Genomic DNA, 11,268 nt, shown 5'->3' with positions numbered 1-11,268 from the left:
AACATCGGGAGCTATGGCGAACTAAGGGCACCTGAGGGCCTGGCAGAAAGTGGGCCCAGTAGAAGAGCAGTGGCTTGCTAAAGCCGGTTTGGCTCAGCGGTAGAGCGTCGGCCTGCGGACTGAAGGGTCCCAGGTTCGATTCCGGTCAAGGGCATGTACATTGGTTGCGAGCACATCCCCTGTGGGGGGTGTGCAGGAGGCAGCTGGTCGAGGTTTCTCTCTCATCGACGTTTCTCGCTCTCTCTCTCTCTCTCCCTTCCTCTCTGTGAAAATTCAATAAAATATTTTTTTAAAAAAGAAAGAAAGAAAGAAAGAAAAAAAAAAAGAAGAGCAGTGGCTCAATTCTAGAGACAAAGGGCCAAGAAATAGGTAGCATCCAGTAAGACAGCTAAAAGAGGGGCCCAAAAGCCTTCTGTGGGTGCATGGCTGACAGGAACAAATCTAACCCCGCAGGCCAGTGCCCAGGGCCTTCGAATTCCGACTCCCACCTGCTCCTCCACTTCCCATCACATCACCCTGAGTACCCTATGCCACAGTAACACTTGAACTACTCAGAATTCCCAGAAATTGTCCTTACTCCATACCACCTCCTTTTTTCAGCTGAGCCTCTGTCTGGGATGTTCTTTTCATGCATCTATGCCTAGTACTCTCCGACATCCTTCAAACCGCATTTTAAAATTTACAACCTCTCCAAAGTCTTCCTTAATCCTTATCCTTTCTCCTTCCCACAAAACAAATTCCTCCCTCCGTGACTCCACAGCACTTCTCATATCACTGTTACATATGTAAAACATAACTATGTTATGATTTTTTAATTATCAGTTCATCTCTCACAGTAAACTTTGAGGCTCTCCAAGGCAAGAATCTTGATTTCATTTATGTACCCAGCTGTCTGGCACAGGGGCTATCTCAGATTGGTGCTTTCCTTTTTCCGTGGGATGGCTCTGGTGCCTGTAGCACATGGAGAACTATAAGCTGGAAGACCAGTAATACCTCATTTCACTGTGGACGGGTCAAGAACGTCCCTCTAGCCGAAACCGGTTTGGCTCAGTGGTAGAGCATCGGTCTGTGGACTGAGGGGTCCTGGGTTTGATTCCGGTCAAGGGCATGTGCCTTGGCTGCAGGCGCATCCCCAGTGGGGGGTATGCGGGAGGCAGCTGGTCAGTGTTTCTCTCTCATCGACATTTCTGGCTCTCTATCTCTCTCCCTTCCTCTCTGTAAAAAATCAATGGAATATATTTAAAAAAAAAAAAAAAAAAAAAAAGAATGTCCCTCTACTTCGAGAAGAATTCTGAAGGATAAATTGTTTGTACTTAAGTAATCACAGAGTTCTCTGTTTCAAATTAACTCTGATAAAGCAGAGCATGGTGGCCAGGTTAAAGTAATATCTTTATTAAAAACCAAAGTTCTGGCCAAAACCGGTTTGGCTCAGTGGTTCGAGTGTCAGCCTGCGGACTGCAAAGGTACCAGGTTCGATTCTGGTCAAGGGCATGCACCTTGGTTGTAAGGCACATCCCCATTAGGGAGTGTGCAGGAGGCAGCTGATCGATGTTTCTAACTCTCTATCCCTCTCCCTTCCTCTCTGTAAAAAGTCAATAAAATATATTTTTTTAAAAACAAAAAACAAGAGTTCTTAAAGAAATAAACTTTAGCCAAAACCAGTTTGGCTCAGTGACAGAGCGTCGGTCTGCGGACTGAAAGGTCCCGGGTTCAATTCCGGTCAAGGGCATGTACCTTGGTTGTGGGCACATCCCCAGTAGTGGGTGTGCAAGAGGCAGCTGATCGATGACTCTCTCTCATTGATGTTTCTAACTCTCTATCCCTCTCTCTTCCTCTCTGTAAAAAATCAATAAAAAAATATATATTTTTTTAAAAAAGAAATAAACTTTAGTTAGCAGAAGAGTTCATATGTCAATTACAAAGAGACCCATTGATTAAGGATGCACAAAGACAACAAATGTGAACATCAAAATAATGAGAGAAATGACAGGAACTAGTACTGAGAGTTGGCCTGGAAGTTTCAACTTGTCTGGGTCTACCAAATCTTACCTGGACCAAGTATTGCTTGAACCAAGGAAACATGGGCCAGGCCTCAAAAAGTGCTGCCTGACTTAATGCAATTTGTCGCAATGAACTCCAAACTTTTAAAGAGAAACTGAGTATGTGAGAAAATATTTAAATACAAAACAGTGAAACCAACGTGTAAAAAATGCTCTCTCCCTTTGCCCCATTGTGATGGTTGATTTTGTGTCAACTTGACTGGGCCACGGGATGCTCAGTCAGCTGATAAAACATTTTTTGGATGTGTTGGGAGGGTGTTTCTGGGAGAGATCAGCATTTGAATTGGTAGACACTGAATAAAGATGGTTGCCCTCACTAGTGCATTGGGCACCTTCCAATCCATGAGGGCCCAAAAAGAACAAAAAGGAGGGGGAGGGCGAATTTGCTGGCTTGAGCTGGGACATGGGCACACCTGGCTCTTGGCTTCTGGGTTTGGATTGAAGCTTTCCTGAACCTCCGCTGTTCTTATCTAGTTGGGGCGCAGCTCTGACATTCATTTAGCGGTGACTGCAAATCCTTATGACCTGAACATGGAACTCAGGGCTTTCCTGGGCCTCCAGCCTGCACATGGACTTCTCAGCCTCTGTAATCTTGTGAGCCGGTTCCTCATAATAAATCTCCTATCAGTTCTATTTCTCTAGAGAGCCTTGTCTAATACATAAAAAAACCTTTATTTAAAATTCACTTGTAGATACATTAGATGTTTGATTAAATCCATCCATGAGGAATTCATTGGTATGTGAAAAAAATATCTATTCCTTTTATTTTTTATTTTATTTTTAAAAAATAAATTTGTGGTTGATTCTTTTTAAAAAAATATATTTTATTGATTTTTTTTTTTACAGAGAGGAAAGGAGAGGGATAGAAAGTTAGAAACATTGATGAGAGAGAATCATCAACCAGCTGTCTCCTGCACACCCCCTACTGGGAATGTGTCCACAACCAATGTACATGCCCTTGATCAGAATCGAACCCGGGACCTTTCAGTCCGCAAACCAATGCTCTAGCCAAACCGGTTTCGGCATATCTATTTCTTTTAACTTACAGCGAACCTGATTTCACTTTTTGAAGCATTACTTAGAACTGTTGGAGAAAAAGAACTGATGGCTAGAGCATAGCAAGCTTACTGCATGAAAGCTTGGCATCTAATTTGAGGGTGTGAAGAACCAAATCCATGCATCTCAGACATGGCTTCTGGTCATCTGCGGTGGTCTGGTCACCTGAGCTGGCAGGCTTCTGGATCCTGGTTGCAATGATGCAATGGAGAATGGGACTGTCAAGTGGGGTCGGGGGTACACAGATTTACCCACAGCTCAGAACACCTCCTGGGGGGAGCACCGGCCCCTCTCTGGACCCTGTGATAACAGATTCCTCACTTCTGCTGACTGTGTGTACTCAGCTCTTCTAAGTGATCAAAGTCAATCTCAACTCCAACATCCTCCAAAGATCACCATTTTCACTTGTAGACATCTTTGATGCGGGCAGGCCTCTCCACCTACACCCCAAGTCAGCACTGGGCAGGAAGAGGGAGGGCAACTCTCAAGCCACAAAAATAATGGCCTGGTCCAGTTTACAACATGTGATGGATTATTATAAAACACCATTTTCCAATGGGCACTTGTTTTCTCACTGGGTCTTCGGGCCCCAGTTCTCTTTGTGCCTCTTTACCAATTTCAGTGGACAAAGAACCTAAGTAGGAATGTGTGTGTGTGTGTGTGTGTGTGAGAGAGAGAGAGAGAGAGAGAGGGAGAATACATGCACTAGTACTCTCTGGGTTAGTTAGAAACTTCACAGAATTCAACAACACAGAAACTTCAGTTCAAGTTTTTAAAGATTGTACTATGAAAGAATAAAAATATCAAAAGGAACTGCATTTTTAAAGACCCCTACATGACTCATAGGTACATTAGCTTTTGGGAAACACTGGTCTCTTCTGTTGGACTAGGACCATCTACCTCATGCTAACAAGGAACATTTGTCAATGGCATTTGTACATTCGTCAGTTGTAATTGACAAAGCACATTTCAAATAATAAAAGGAAAAGCAATAAAAAGGTATTTAGTCCTCATGACAACCCTTTGAGATAGGCTTTGCATAATTAGCACTCTGACCAATCACATCTATCCACGATGGTTCTCCAATCAGGTACCTGTAAAGACGCCTATCCAGCAGGAGCGAGTTAGTGACCATGACTAAATTCACACGATTAACAAACACGTACCTCCCTGAAGGGCCACCACGTTGTCTTCCACATTCTTTTCAGCCCAGAGATTCCAAAGTTCTTTAGCTCAACTTCTGAGTGACTTAGACTCGATCTGTTACCGTATTGTTGAGGACTTGCCAGTAGAGGTTTCACCAAGACCCGCCTGTGATACACCTAATCTCAGGTTGTTAGAATTTCTATCTACCTCACGTGGCTTCTTTGATCAATTGAAAGTGGCTTTAGAGGTTCCATGATAATGTGAAATTGTATAATATGAGATAATAAATCCTGGCCTTATGTGTACAACTTTAAAATAATGCAATCCTCCCTTATTAAAAAAAAATTAATTAATCAGCCCAGCTGGCGTGGCTCAGTGGTTGAGCATCGATCTATGAACCAGGAGGTCAGGGTTTGATTCCTGGTCAGGGCACCTGCCTGGGTGACAGGCTCCATCCCCAGTTGGGGGCATGCAGGAGGCAGCCAATCAGTGATTCTCTCTCATCATTGATGTTTCTATCTCATTCTCTTTTTCCCTTTCTCTCTGAAATCAGTACAATTATATTTTTAAAAAATTAATCAGGACACAATTTCCCAGTAAATTACGAATGGTGATTATATTGTTGCCACACGGTGGCGCCACTTTAGCCGGGAAACAGAAATCCGTGCAGGGTTTTGGCAGTCTGGTCTGAACTAGGCTGTGGTTTACACACACCAGAATTTCTTTGAAAATTGCTGGCTTTTATTCCGTTTTTGTGTTTTAAAATATCTTTAAATATCTTATAATAATGTTACCCAGACATCCCATTAGCGGTGGGGCTACCAAGAGTGCTGAAAATCAATTACAACAGAAGGGAGACTAGATGTGATTAAAACCCCATGATAGGGTCTTTGTGTAACAGTGCAGAGCACGCCATAAAGTGTGAGATAATAATGAGGATATAGAAAGAAGAAGTATGCTAGAGGCTGTAGATTGATGTTTTCCTAGAATGCATTTCCCTAAGAAATATTCCTAAGGGAAAACGAGCCCTGATTGACGGGTGTTTGGATTGCCGTCCTGTGTGCAAAAACCTTTGTTTATCTTGCGTAATCAGCCACATGCTGGGAGATTCGGAAGGCTCCGAGGCTGTATCCTTTAGCAGTTAGGCCCCTGGGCTGTGGGTGGAGACGATCTGGATTCAAATCCCCCTGCTCCCACCACTTCCCAGCTGTGTGATCCTGGGTGAGTCATCCACGCTCTGGCCTTATTTCCTCATCTGTAACACAGCACTCAGCTCACTGGGTGGCTGTGTGGGAGCTAAATGGAGACAATCCAGGAGGGGGACCGAGTAAGTGCTCACTAAATGTCAGTCCTCCTCCTTCTCCTCCTCCTCCTCCTATTCCCCCTCCTCCTCCTATTCCTCCTCCTCCTTCCCCTCCTCCTCCTCCTATTCCTCCTCCTCCTATTCCTCCTCCCCCCCCTCCTCCTCCTCCCCCTCCTCCTCCTCCTCCTATTCCTCTTATTTCTCCTCCTCCTCCCCCTCCCCCCCCTCCTCCTCCTCCTCCTCCTCCTCCTATTCCTCCTCTTCCTCCCCCTCCTCCTCCTCCCCCTCCTCCTCCTCCTCCTTCCCCCTCCTCCTCCTATTCCTCCTCCTCCTCCTCCTATTCCTCCTATGCCTCCTCCTCCCCCTCCTCCTCCTCCTCCTATTCCTCCTATGCCTCCTCCTCCTCCTATTCCTCCTATGCCTCCTCCTCCTCCTATTCCTCCTCCTCCTCCTCCTATTCCTCCTATTTCTCCTCCTCCTCCTCCCCCTCCTCCTATTCCTCCTCCTCCTCCTCAGCATCGCCATTATCCCCGCTCAGGACTGTGCTGAACCCTCCGGAGATGAGTTCCCATCACGGGAAGAATTCTCCTCCCTTCACCTCTCTTCCGATCTGACCCCTGACTGACTGTGCTCATCCTGGAAAATCTGTCATTCAGTTCTTTGTCAATCTCCTTTTGAAATCCGTGGGAAAACGTTGGGTTTTCCTGAAGTCGTAGGAAAGGCTGTCATCGCCCTGTGGGTCAAGGCTGCCAAGATGTTGGCAGAGTCTTCCAGGACCCGTCCCTCCCTTTGCCATGTCCACCCACCTTCTCCGGACTTGTCTGACCACCTCCTCACACTGCTGCAGCCGGCACCAGGACGTGCTGCCCAAAACACAGCACCCTGTGAGCCAGGCCCGGAGTTCTCCCCCTCCCCTCCCTGTAATCTCAGAAAGGGGGCTCCCTTAGAGACTTCTTTACGCCTCTGGAGGGTCCCTTGCCATCTTGGGGGCACAGATATTTTAGGGCGGAGTAAAGGATAAGGGCTAGAAGAGGGTTATGGGGACACTTCTCTCAGTCCTTGGAGTGGGCTGAGCAAAGGGTGATATTTTAGGGCTGAAGAGGATGATAAGGGCGGTATGATGGGGGGGGGGAAACAGTGTTGAGGGCTGGGGGTGAGGTTGGTTCTGACTGGGAGACTCTGGGACCGCTGAAGCCGCCGGGCTAGCCCTGAAGAGGAAGAGCAGGAGGGCGACTCCTTAGCGCGTCACCTCGGCCGGGGTTCGGAACCTCTCACCTGCTCCTCATCAACCTCCTGTCCTGGAAAGTTTTAGCCACCAAACTGCTTTTTTAAAACAACCAATTAATTCACTTCTCCATTAAATACACACACAGGGCTGGGTGCATAAACAAAGGAGGGGCCTCGGGGAGGTCAGTTGGGGTAAAAGCCAGGAAATGAAGCCTCCGCTGGTCTAGGATACCGAGGCGCTGGCTTCAATAACGCCCTGGAAAGGGCCCGGGAGACCCCGTCACCGACTGGCTGTGTGACCTGGACAGTCACTTCGTTCAGCCTCCGTGTGCAGAGGGGGTCTGACAGCATGAATGCTGCGATCCCCGGCGAGGGTTCCCTCCTCCCGCTGGCATTACACCCCCTCTGCCGTGCTCAGTCCCTGAGACACCCAGCCTTGTCTCCTGTGTGACTCTGCACAGCGCCCAGCACAAAGCAGACTCCTGGTGTCGTCTGCGTTCAACGAGCAACCAACCGGAAGAGCTGCCGTGTCTGGAGCATCACCCGCGTGCCAAGGGCTGTGCCCAGGCCTTTGGGAACATTCTGTATAATTCCTACAACACCTTAAGGCAGGGATTGTTTTAAAACTCCGGGTGCCGCCGAAACCAGTTTGGCTCAGTAGTAGAGCGTCCGTCTGCAAACTGAACGGTCCCAGGTTTGATTCCGGTCAAGGGCATGTACCTTGGTTGCGGGCACATCCCCAGTAGGGTGTGTGCAAGAGGCAGCTGGTCGATGTTTCTCTCTCATCGACGTTTCTAGCTCTCTCTCTCTCTCTCCCTTCCTCTCTGTAAAAAAAAAAAAAATAATAATAATAATAATAATAATAAATAAAAAATATAAAACTCCGGGTGCAGGAAATGGAGTTGATCATACCTCTTGGTTAATAGCCCCTCATTGTCATTGGTCCACACAATACTTGTTTTCTGCCTTTATTTCCCCACTTGTCATAATCTCCACTCCTCTTCTCCTCCGGTAGGCATCCGTTCTAATGCATTTGATATAGGCCTGAAGCATGCATGTGTCCTTGTTGGATATGTTCTCGTGTTTTGTGTGTGCGTGTGCTTTCTATTTGTGTCCATGGTGTTGTGATACAAAAACGTCTTCGGTTTTTTCCTACTATTGCTTTGGAGAATCATGTGTGTTGCTACACAGTCATCTGGCCCATTGCCTCTGCCTGCCATCAGAATTCCATGTTCTATCCGCCACCATGGATTCCGCTGGTGGCAGAAGCCGTCAGCACCTCTGCAGTCTGCCACCACAGACACCACCACGGTGCACGGCCTCAGCATGCCCCTTGCACACCGGTAAGAGGACTTCTCTGGGATGTAACCCCAGAGCAGGGTTGTTGGGTCACAAGGCCCACGCAGAGCAGAGAGCAGAGTTCCACTTTTTAAAAAAAATATATTTTATTGATTTTTTACAGAGAGAAAGGGAAAGAGATAGAAACATCGATGAGAGAGAACCATCGATCAGCTGACTCTTGCACGCCCCCTACTGGGGATGTGCCCGCAACCAAGGTACATGCCCTTGACTTGAATCCAACCTGGGACCCTTCAGTCCGCATACAGATGCTCCATCCACTGAGCCAAAGCGGTTTGGGCTACAGTTCCACTTTTAGAGCTGAAAAATAATGCTTAGGTTATGCACATAGAAATGCTAAGGTCTAGAATTTATTTCCAGAATTTTTGCCTCCAGATCCTGGACTAGTTCCAAGGAGACTCTATAAATAACTCCATCTGGTCCAATCAGCTCAACACGTAGTTTTCTGTGATTCGATCTCAATAATGAACTCAGATAAACCGACTTGGGTTGTCTAGACATGTTGGCATGTGCTGTTTTAAGGGCGTACTGGCCCTACCGGGTACCTCACCCCGAGACTGTGGCTTGAGGAACTCTAGCTGCTTTGAATTACTGACAGCCTCTCCCCTGCTACAGCAAAAAGCACATCCCGCACGTATCGTCTTACCTCTCATAACAACCCTGCGAGGTGGGAACACTCACCATTTCCATTGCACAGCGGGGGAAGCTGGGGTCTAGCGTCATTTAGCCGGAAAGTGGCGGGGCCGAGACCCAAACGCAGCCTCTGAGCCCAGGACTGATGTCCTCTCCGCCACGCTGGCCTGGTAGCCGAGGAAAGCAAGCCTGGCCCCCACAGCGGGGCTCTTGGATGGGACCACAAAGGCTCAGAACTTCGAGGCAGTTGTTTGAAAATCCTGACTGCGGAAGTTTGCCATTTGGCTGGGCCAGCTGCAGCCAGGAGGGACCCACGCTGGCACAGAGAGGGGGCAGGCCCAAGGCACCAGGCAGGGCTTCCGCTGGGTGACTGCGGAGCTGCCGGGCTCCACCTTGAGGCGGCTGGTGGCGGCAAGGTGCTGCGGCCCACGCCAACGAGGGACCCCCTGGCTCCCCTCTCCCCCCAGACTGTGAGCAGCATCAGGGGTGGCCCAACGTACACCCTCTGCTTGTGCAGCCTTCCCTGACAAACACTTGTTTTATTTTATTCTGTTCCGTTTGCAAAGTCATGCACTTTGAAAAATGCACACAGACATTTACTCTCTTACTCTGGGCCAGGCAGGGCGTTTGGCACTGAGGTTGTAAGTGATTAGGTTCACGAGCCACGAGATGCTGGGCCCTCGGACCTGCGGCTCAGGGTGGCTGCAGGGCGCGCACGCGCCCAGCACAGTAAACACGCTGGCGGCGCCGTGTGGCGTGACAGCGGGAGCGTGGTGAGTGGGACGTGTTAGGGCCCTGCGGAGGGGGCAGGGAACGGCCTCTGGAGAGAACCGTGCAGGCTACAGCTGCAGGCTCCGCTGAACGGAGAGATGCTAACGAGCTGGGCTGAGATGATACTGAGCTGCGGCCGAGTTCAGTGGGGAAGAGGCACAAGGCAGCAGAGGGAAGAGCATTTATTTATTTATCTAGAATTTATTTCCAGAATTAAATCACGGGGTTCTGCCCTTTGTGAAGCACTTTTACAACCTGCTTCTCTCCCCCCAACCCTCCCACTCCGGGCTGTACAGGTTTCTCGGGCACAGCCAATCCGTGGGAGCCCTGATCTGCTGCCAGGCCTATCTTTCCCCCACACTCTGGGCTTCCGGGGCCTGGAGCTGAGTGATCAGCCCTTACTTGGCGCAGGAGGTACACAAGGTCAGTCCGCATTAGAGACTTGTTGGGTGAATGAAAAATACAGAGGCATAGAAAAGCAGGGACTCCATGAGTAGGGACAAAGACCTCTGCACAGGTTCCAAGTCTATAGACTTTGGAGACTTTAGTTTTTTATTTATTTACTTTTGTTGTTGTTGTTAATGCTCACTCGAGAATATTTTACCATTGAGTTTTAGAGAGTGGAAAGGAGGGGGAGAGACAAGAGAGAAACATCAATGTGAGAGAGACATCAATTGGTTGCCTCCTGCATGTGCCGGGATGGAGCCTGCAACCGAGGTATGTGCCTTGTCTAGAATAGAACCTAAGACCCTTCGGTCTGAGGGCCGACGCTCTATCCACTGAGCCAAACGGCTAGAGCAAGACTCTTGTGTTTTAGACCTCTCATTTGAAAACTTACCAGACAAGTCCTCTACTTTCTGGATAAACGTACTCACAGGAGAGAGAAGAAATAATTGAGGATACAAACCCCTACTTGAAAAGAAAGCAGACAGACAGAAAGAAGCTGTAAAACAAGTGTTTCACTTTAAAACGTATAATTGGGAAACACAATATTTTATTCTATGCATATAAACCAGTATGCATAGATTTGGTACATAATTTCTTAGTTTTTACTTTTTAAAAAAGTGAGGAAAAGGTCTATAAATCTCTCCATCCCTTGTATAAAAAGTTGCTACTGAAACTAGCAATCCCTTTCATGTAAAACCATCAACAAACTTTAATATAAATCATACCTAGGAATTGGAATTTACCTGCATGAGTTTGGGGTGATCTTTTAAAAGAATGCACAGTTATGTCATAGAACACCATGGCTCTAAATCTGAGACACTTTTGAATGGGCAAACCCTGCCTCCGTAAATATAGGGATGCAAGAATCCTCTTTCCATAGTCATCAAGGATAAAAATACTCCACAGTCCCATTTGCCTTTATCAAAGGTAAAAGGATGACTGCTACATTTCAAGGATTATTTTTATCCTTAGTAGCTCCTAAACATAAAATACATTTCAGATGAACTTCTATCATATGAACAAGAAAATACGACAAAATGTATTAAACTGGCAGAATGGGCTAAAGAAAAAGAAATTAAGTATAGAATGTTTACCAAATTCTTTCCAATTTTACAATAGCTTCAGATTTTGAATTCTAGTTAGTTTCCCATAACTCAGCGATTTAAAAAATAAACAAACAAACAAACTAGTTCTGAAATGTTTGCATCTGAGTTCTGAGGTTTGAATGTGGGCAACTTTCTTTAGAAAACTGAATGTATGACGTGC

This window comes from Pipistrellus kuhlii, unplaced genomic scaffold (genome assembly GCF_014108245.1).
Source record: "Pipistrellus kuhlii isolate mPipKuh1 unplaced genomic scaffold, mPipKuh1.p scaffold_m20_p_2, whole genome shotgun sequence".
NCBI lineage: Eukaryota > Metazoa > Chordata > Mammalia > Chiroptera > Vespertilionidae > Pipistrellus > Pipistrellus kuhlii.
Note: the sequence above shows the minus strand (reverse complement) of the source record.